The sequence below is a fragment of the Lycium barbarum genome, chromosome 3 (genome assembly GCF_019175385.1).
Source record: "Lycium barbarum isolate Lr01 chromosome 3, ASM1917538v2, whole genome shotgun sequence".
NCBI lineage: Eukaryota > Viridiplantae > Streptophyta > Magnoliopsida > Solanales > Solanaceae > Lycium > Lycium barbarum.
The window spans coordinates 78,049,797-78,058,088 of NC_083339.1; the positions used below are offsets into that span (position 1 = coordinate 78,049,797).

Below are 8,292 nucleotides of genomic sequence, written 5' to 3' on the forward strand. Positions count from 1 at the left end.
TGAGTCTAAGTCTAAAGAGTCTAAGGCCATGATATTATGTTCTACAAAGCTAATGATTCTTATTATGATCCATTGATGTTGTTCATCGTATACACTCACCTTATATGCTAATTCCTTCAAGGTGAGGCAGAATGCTTATGAATACTCCATAATGAAAACGGGGGTTCACGACCTTACGTCACCCCGATAGATGTATAGTCTGTCTTGAGTTTTATGTATGATTCAAGATAAGCATATGATGATGTTGTTACACCGTGCCTACATGGCTGGGCAGACACCGCTAAGGCAGGCAGCGTATAAACCATGTCTAGATGGCATGGGCAGACACTACTAGTGGGCGGCATGAGATGGTACCCCGGACGCGGGAGGCCTGGACGCAGGCTAATGATTATCACAATGTGCCTATATGGACGGGAAGCTTATACATATATGCATACAGGATAAGATGATGATTATGAAGTAAGTTAGTATGCATTATTTCAGTTTTAAGTGACGGTCAGTTACAGATCACTCTTCATTCGATGTCTCCGTATTTTATTGATATATCATTATTGTTTATGCCTTGCATACACAGTAAAATATTCGTACTGACGTCCGTTTTCTTTGGACGCTGTGTTCATGCCCTCAAGTAGACAGGGAGGTGATCCAGACTCGTAGAGTTATCAGCAGATTTGCAGGAGAACTCTATTACTCCGGAGGTGCTATTTGGTTTATTCTTTTGGGTATATATGTATTTTGGGCACGACGGGGTCCTATCCCGTCCATATGATTAGTACTCTAGTAGAGGCTCGTAGATACGCATGTGTGGGTAGTATGGTCTCATAATGTTACTATTGCACCTATATCATTATTTTGTTAGCCGAAGGGCTTATGTATATAAAAGTAATTATGTTTCCAAATGAAAAATAGTTTTCCTATGATTGAGTATAAATTAATGAGTGTACGCTTAAGGAGTATGATAAGTAATTGAATGAGTGGTGCTCGGTGGTTAGCCTCGGGTACCTGTTATGGCCCCTAGTCGGGTCGTGACATCATATGTCTAAATCTATAGGACTTCTTAGCACACTTCCTGTAACATCCCGTAAATCTGTACACAGTGTGAAAGCATTGTATGAGTCATTTGGAATCTTATATGTTGGGTTACGTGCATGACTTTAGGCTAAAAACCCAAGAGGAGATGGTCAAAATGAAAATTCACTGCAGTTTCACGAAAATGAGGTTTGACGTTTGTCCTTTGTACCGTCGATCTGTTCGACGCTCCGTCCTTTGCACCATAGAAAGTAAGGAAGAGAAAGTTGCTCACTAGAAATTTCATGACTTTGACGGAGCAGTCGAATCTCCGTCGATCTATTTGACGCTCCTTCATTTGTACCGTAGAATTGACCTAGCAAGAAGACCATTCGACAGAGCAGATCGACGCTCCGTCGTTTATACCGTCGATTGTGCCTGACGGGCTAAAATTATATAAGATGAAAAATTATAGTTTTTCATCTATTCTTTTCACTCTCAAAAACCCTAAGGAAGAAAATGTCTCTCTAGGGCTCCAACACTAAGGTAAGAACATCTTAATCATTGATTATCAATCCTAACATCAAACCCATGATTCTTGTGACTAAAACCTAGGGTTTGTAACATAATTCTTCCTAAAGTGATTCAAGCTAGGGTTTGAGTGTTCTTCACTAGAAAAGTGAATTGTTAAACTTTGTTTACGATACTAAGGTATGTCTCTCATTTAAAAACCTCATCATGGATATATGTTTTCTTATCAAAGGTTCTTTGTTGAATAAAGAGGTGAACTTCTCATGCCAAACCCGAATTCATGTCTTTGCTTGTGGTTGGTGTGCGTGAGGGGACAAGCCCATATTAAACCTTGATTGTATTATCCTCTATATACGTATATGAAATCATAATCGTTTTCTTCTATAAGAGATGATCAGTGACGATGGTTAATTGTTGGTATTGATGACTTTACAAAGAAACTGAGACAAAGAAATCTTGTTTAAAGAAGTGGAAACGTTTTCAAGATTATCTATGAAATTATGAATTTTCGTAATGGCATAATGAACTTTAATGCTATTTGATGGTGTGACTACTTCAAGATAAATTGTGAATCGGCTTCTATGCTATGAACTTTGTTGTTGTGTTTGGCCTAGCTACTCGGGAAGAAGCGTAGCCACTATGGATCCTAGTGTGATAATGCCTAGCCATTCAGGAGGAAGAGTGGCCACATCCGGGTTTGCTACCTGGGGTGTGATTATGCCTAGCTATTTGGGAGGAAGGATAGCCACCGTTGAATTTCATATTCCTGTGTGGTGCGCTGTGACAAGGGAACCTCTACGCTGTCACGACCCAACCCCGTGGGCCGCGACTAGTGCCCGACTTGGACACTCGTTCATACCTACTAACCAAATTTCACATACTTCTACATAAAATGAATCTTGTGCATACAAAGTCATATACGTGCCATTTAAAACGTTATTTATGTCATAACACATAAATCGATCAACTTAACGTAGGGCAGGGGAAAACCGGACACAAACCAAATAGGCATCACTGAACAAACGCGACCCATGACCCACATACATGTCTACAGGCCTCTAATACAGACAACGGAATCATATGACGGGACAGGGTCCCGTCGTACCCCAAAAATAATCATAAACACAAATACATATACAACTGAAGTATTTGTACCAAAAAGATGGGCTCCGGATCAAAGGAGCACTCCAAACAGCAGACTGTGTACCTAGGCTGGCGGATCACCATAATAAGCGTCTGTACCTGCGTGGCATGAAACGCAGCCCCCGAAGAAGAGAGGGTCAGTACGGAATATGTACCGAGTATGTAAAGCATGGAGTACAGAAAACAGAACATACCAGATCAACAGTACAAGGGTAAATACATTATTCAGATTATTAAAGCGCTATTTCCCGATCGCTAATCACGTAAGCAGATGTCATATGTTAGTAAAGTGCAGACTAGGAATATCAGAATAATTATTCCCAAATGCAGATCATATAAGCCGAAGTCGTATGTCAGAAGAAGTACGAACTCAGAATGTTAAAATGCTTGTTTTCCAAACACGGATTACATATATCAATATCATAGGTCAGAAGAAATACAGAGGATACAACATGCCAGAGAACTTACTTTCCAGACACAAACCGTGCATATCAGAATCGTGTATCGTATATGTGCGTATACCAGATCCCGGCCCTTCCACGAGGGACGCGGTGGACAGAATCGTTAGATGCCAAATACAGATGTCATATATGCATGTAATAGATCCCGGCCCTTTAGTAAGGGGCGCGGTGGACAGAACTATCAATGCATGACAGAAACATATAACATGTATGCAGATAACAGATCCCGGCCCTTTGCTGAGGGACGCGGTAAATCATATGTCATGTATACAGGTAACAGAACCCGGCCCTCTGCTGCTGGACGCGGTGAATCACATATCATATGCCATCTTGGCCACCGCCCCGTATCATCATAAACATATATATATATATAACAGAACCCGGCCCGCAGGGGAGAGGGACGCGGTGAACAATGCAGAGGAAGACGCACGATAACATAACAGAACCTGGCCTGGGCGCAGTGAGTAACATACTGAAGTCTGCACGAACAGAGAAGTGAGAAACCATATGCACACACATCCAGACTCGACAGATACAGACATTTATCGATACTCAAGGATCATATACATATTCCGAGTCGATCGGAGCCAATATGTGAAAGTTACGGACATTTTACCACAGAGCATTTGCGAACATTTCAAAGCAAATCCAAACGACAGAGCGGTTCGAAGAAATCGAACGATAGTCATAATGTACATATATACCTTTTGGATGGCACGATAGATTGTATCAAAACAAAACCTCTGGAATCATTTTACACATCAAAATATATTATAAGACACGTTAGAATAGTTACAACACTTACCGTTTGATAAACGGAACAATCATCAAAAGTTCACTTGGAATAACGTGCGAAGATATCACATAAGACATTTAAGGGACGCGATAGAACAAGTTAAGTGATAAATCATATAAAAGAATTCGGACGATGATCATAATGTATGTCTTGCGGAAGTCACAATGGGTTACGTCAAAATAATCTTTCTAGGATCGTTTTACGCTTCAAAATATGTCATAAGACTCAAGGAATAGTCAAAACACTTGTCGTTTAGTAGTTGAGGGAGTAGCTAAGAGTTTCCTTTAATTATTGCTCAAAAACAAGTCAATAACGCAATAGGGGCGGATTCGGAAATAGTGGGCCCACCTCGGGTCAACTGAGGTGGCGGACACAAATTACGTACATTAAGCCTTAGGGAGTCACTTATGAAAGTTTTAGTGTCATTCGGTTGCATTTGGCAAGTTATAGATGTTTAAGCAATTGTTTCAACAAAGCATGAAAAACTTAATTCAATTTTATTGAATGAAAAAGGGTTAAATTCAAACTCGGATTTCTAAGAATAGAATCGTCCCCGAGGCTCGTATCCAAACCTGTTAGGTCTAAGACATGCCAAAGGAAGGAAAGGTAAAGCTTTACATACCTTTCCCGCTTCTTACGCTACTCCAAATTCAAATCCCGTTTGCTCCCAAATCTACAAATGGGTCACAATTACCAAATATAAATTAGAAGCCTTTAGAAGGTAAATCTTAGAGTAACGCTTATCTACCGAAATTTCGGCAGCATTTCCCCTGTAAATGTGTCATCCCCGAGAATTCGACTCGGCCAAAATGTCAACAACAACAACACCAACAACATCAACAATCGAATTAAAACACATTCTAGCACGAATAGTATTCCTTTCTACATAGTGCGACAACTTATAATTTAACTTCGCACTTCCAATCCAATATCAATGTTTTCATATTCATTTACTACTCAAGATCATCCCAATACAATTCGGAAGCACCTCATATTATTCTACATAATATTTACAAAATATACAAAAACTTCACCAAAACCATAATTCATCCGAAACTTCTAATCTTCGACATAAATATTCATAAAACATTTTCATCTTCCAACTTTATTAACAATAATCATAATTCGCACCTTAACAATTTCATTTTCATCATTACATAAATCTACCATAAAATCACAAAACTTCCCATAACAACTTACCAACCAATCTTTCATGCCAAAATGGACTAATATCCTTCCAAATTCACCAATCAACATAATAATTCACATCTAGAACTCCATTTCCATAATTACATTAAAATCACATAAGTTCCTACAATCATTTTCAACAATTTTCCATGCCATCTTAAACCATTTTCTTCCATTTCCATCACAAAGCTTCAACAACATAATTAACATAACAAATAAAATTTGTTCACCTTTCTCCATCCACCCACCACATTCGGCCACATACAAACACACCCATAATGCGTCAATTTCACACTTTTTATTCATTTCTACATACTACAACATATATAACCTTCCATAACATATAAAGAACATGAAATTCTTACCTTTTTCCAAAATTCTTCACTTGCCACCAAAGCGACTTTCTTGCCAAAATAATTATACCACTTCGAAGAGGGTCTCAAGCTTAGTAAGAATACAAGAAAATTATGATTTTTGGATCAAGATTTGAAGAGCAAAAATTTTTCTCTCTTTTTTTTTCAAGTGGCCGAATGGCCTCTCTATTGTTCTTGCTCTCTTCTGTTTCTTGAAACTTCTAATTTTATGCTACAAGTTATGACTCCTTTCATTTATTTATTGGCTTGATTTTTAATTTTCACGGGCTTGGCCCATTTTTTCCTTGGCCATAGCCGGCCACCACCCTTAATTTGGGCCTCTTTTCTATATTATTTTTTTGAGCCCAATTAGTTGTGGCTAATTTTTGTAATTCATGAAACAAATTTCTGAAATTCCAATTTTGTCCTTAGCCTCCCTCCATATTTCCACATCAATAATTTTCCACGAACAACTTATATATTGTACAAAATCAAAATATGGCCTTGTCTTTAACTTGTCACAATTATTTCAAATTTTCCGAATATGCAAAATTGCGGGATATAACAGGTCACCCCTTCGATATTCTTGATTCTTGGGCCTGTATTGGCATGTGTGATATTCTTATTTTCTCATGGAATTGTTGTTGTTAATTAAGATCAATTGAAAGGCATATTGGAAGTCGTACCTTGACGAGAGGCCTTGTAATCGGTTTTGATAATTCTTATTAAGACACACAAACTGAATAACTGTTCTTACATTGCTTACACATGATATTCAAGATTGATTTCTTTATGTATTATGTACTCTATTTTCTTATTACTGATTGTCCCCGAGGCACTCACTGAGTACAAAGTACTCAGGCATACCATTATTGTTTTTGATGGTATGTTAGGTAACGTAGAAGAGCAGGTTCTTGATACTCTAGGCGTTTAGGAAGGACTTGCTGTTACTGGTAATTTGGTGAGCCCACACATTAATTTGTGGGACACAATATTTATTTATTCATTATATTAGTTTTCCAGACTGCGTCCCGATGAGCCATACTATTATTCCTTTATCTTAGAAGCTCCATAGTATACATTTATGGGTAGTTGTTGAGTTATTGATTAACTCTTGGGTACATTGTTACGTTTGACTAAGTGTTTGATTAATAACGACTTCCGCTGATTTAATTCTTATATTCATGATCTATTTGCATTTACTTTATTAAACTGTTGGAGGCGAATGTTGAACCTGGCGGGTTCAAGTGTTATTATTGCATCATTTATGTTCTTCCGATGTTGTTCATAACGTCGGTGGCCGGTCACGTCTAGGGTGGGTTTTGGGGCATGACACTTCTCAGGGGGTCACCCATCCTAGTACTACTCTCACTCCAGCACGCTTAACTTTGGAGTCCTGATGGGATTCGGTACGTTAGTGCTGGTATGATCGCATCTGTCCTGCCACGTGGCCTTTACCACATGGCTTAAAAGAAGTTGAAGCTCTAACGGGTCCCAATAAAAGTCCTGTAATGCATCTCCTCCGGATTAGAAAGGTCCCTTACTCTCCCGACCAAGCAAATGCTGGTTTAACCTTCGGAACTCCCAATAACAATGTCACGACCCGGCTAGGGGGCCGCGACGAGCACCCGGTGCTACCCCACCCAAGCACCCCCGTATCGTACATAACATAACATCTAGGTGAACCATAAGTCAATTCGTGCTTTTCTTATCGTTACTCATATTGATCCCATTAGACGATCATCATCATTTAACATATCATAGGCATCTATGCCACATCATAAATACAAGGCCGACGAGGCCAACAAAAGATATACAAAACATGGGCCGACATGACCGAACATCTCTACTCACATACACATGACTACGAGCCTCTAAGAGTATGACATATCGTATGAGCGGGACAGGACCCCGCTATGCCCACAATTTTATATACACAAAAGAATAAGTACCCAAAAGCTACGGCTCCGAAAGAAATGGAGCTTTGCTATGCAATCTCTGAATAAGAAGCTATGGATCAAGTCTGTCTCACTGTGCACCTGCGGGCATGACCAGCGTCCACAAACAAAAGGACGTCAGTACGAAGAATGTACTGAGTATGTAAATCATGATCAACATCAATATAGAAGCATAATAGATATCATATGAAGATAGCATAGGAGGGGAGACAGTAATATCATCATCATCATATCGCTTACTTGCATACATCGTCGTTCGTATCCCATAATAATACTCGTACCATACTTGTGCTCATATTCGTATACATGTCCTTATTCGTATTCTTATACATTGTCTTATCACATTCATATTCATATTATATACATAGCCATACACTTATATACATACATAGCATTTACATAGCATACCCGACCTCATAGGATCGGTGTTTCATACATACTTAGCCAACCAAGGCTCAAGATCATACATACCTGGCCCTACCAAGGCATCAGGGTTATCCGTACCTTCTGCAGAAGTGCGCGCACGTTACGTAATCATATACATACTTTATACATAGTTATATACATATAGTCTTACCCGGCATCATAAGCTCGGGGTCTTATCATAGCCCTTCATAGGCACACATACACATATATCATAGCTCGTAAGCATCTCTAGTCTCATTTTACTCTCATCATCATTACTATCCTTATCATTATCGTTACATTTACATTATAGACTTACTCGTCATACGAGGAACGTAGTATAATCATAGTACATATCAAGGGTCGTGAGCTTATGAGCTCGGAATGTCAACCATGTGAAGACAACATACTCATATAGAGGAATTTAGGAATTTGGCCAAGAACCATGC

At 39.0% G+C, this 8,292-nt stretch overlaps 1 pseudogene; it reads right to left on the minus strand.

The window, feature by feature from the left end:
- Nucleotides 1–6,799: 6,799 nt before the first annotated feature.
- On the minus strand, nt 6,800–6,917 carry LOC132634556 (5S ribosomal RNA; annotated as a pseudogene).
- Between the last annotated feature and the right edge of the window lie 1,375 nt (nt 6,918–8,292).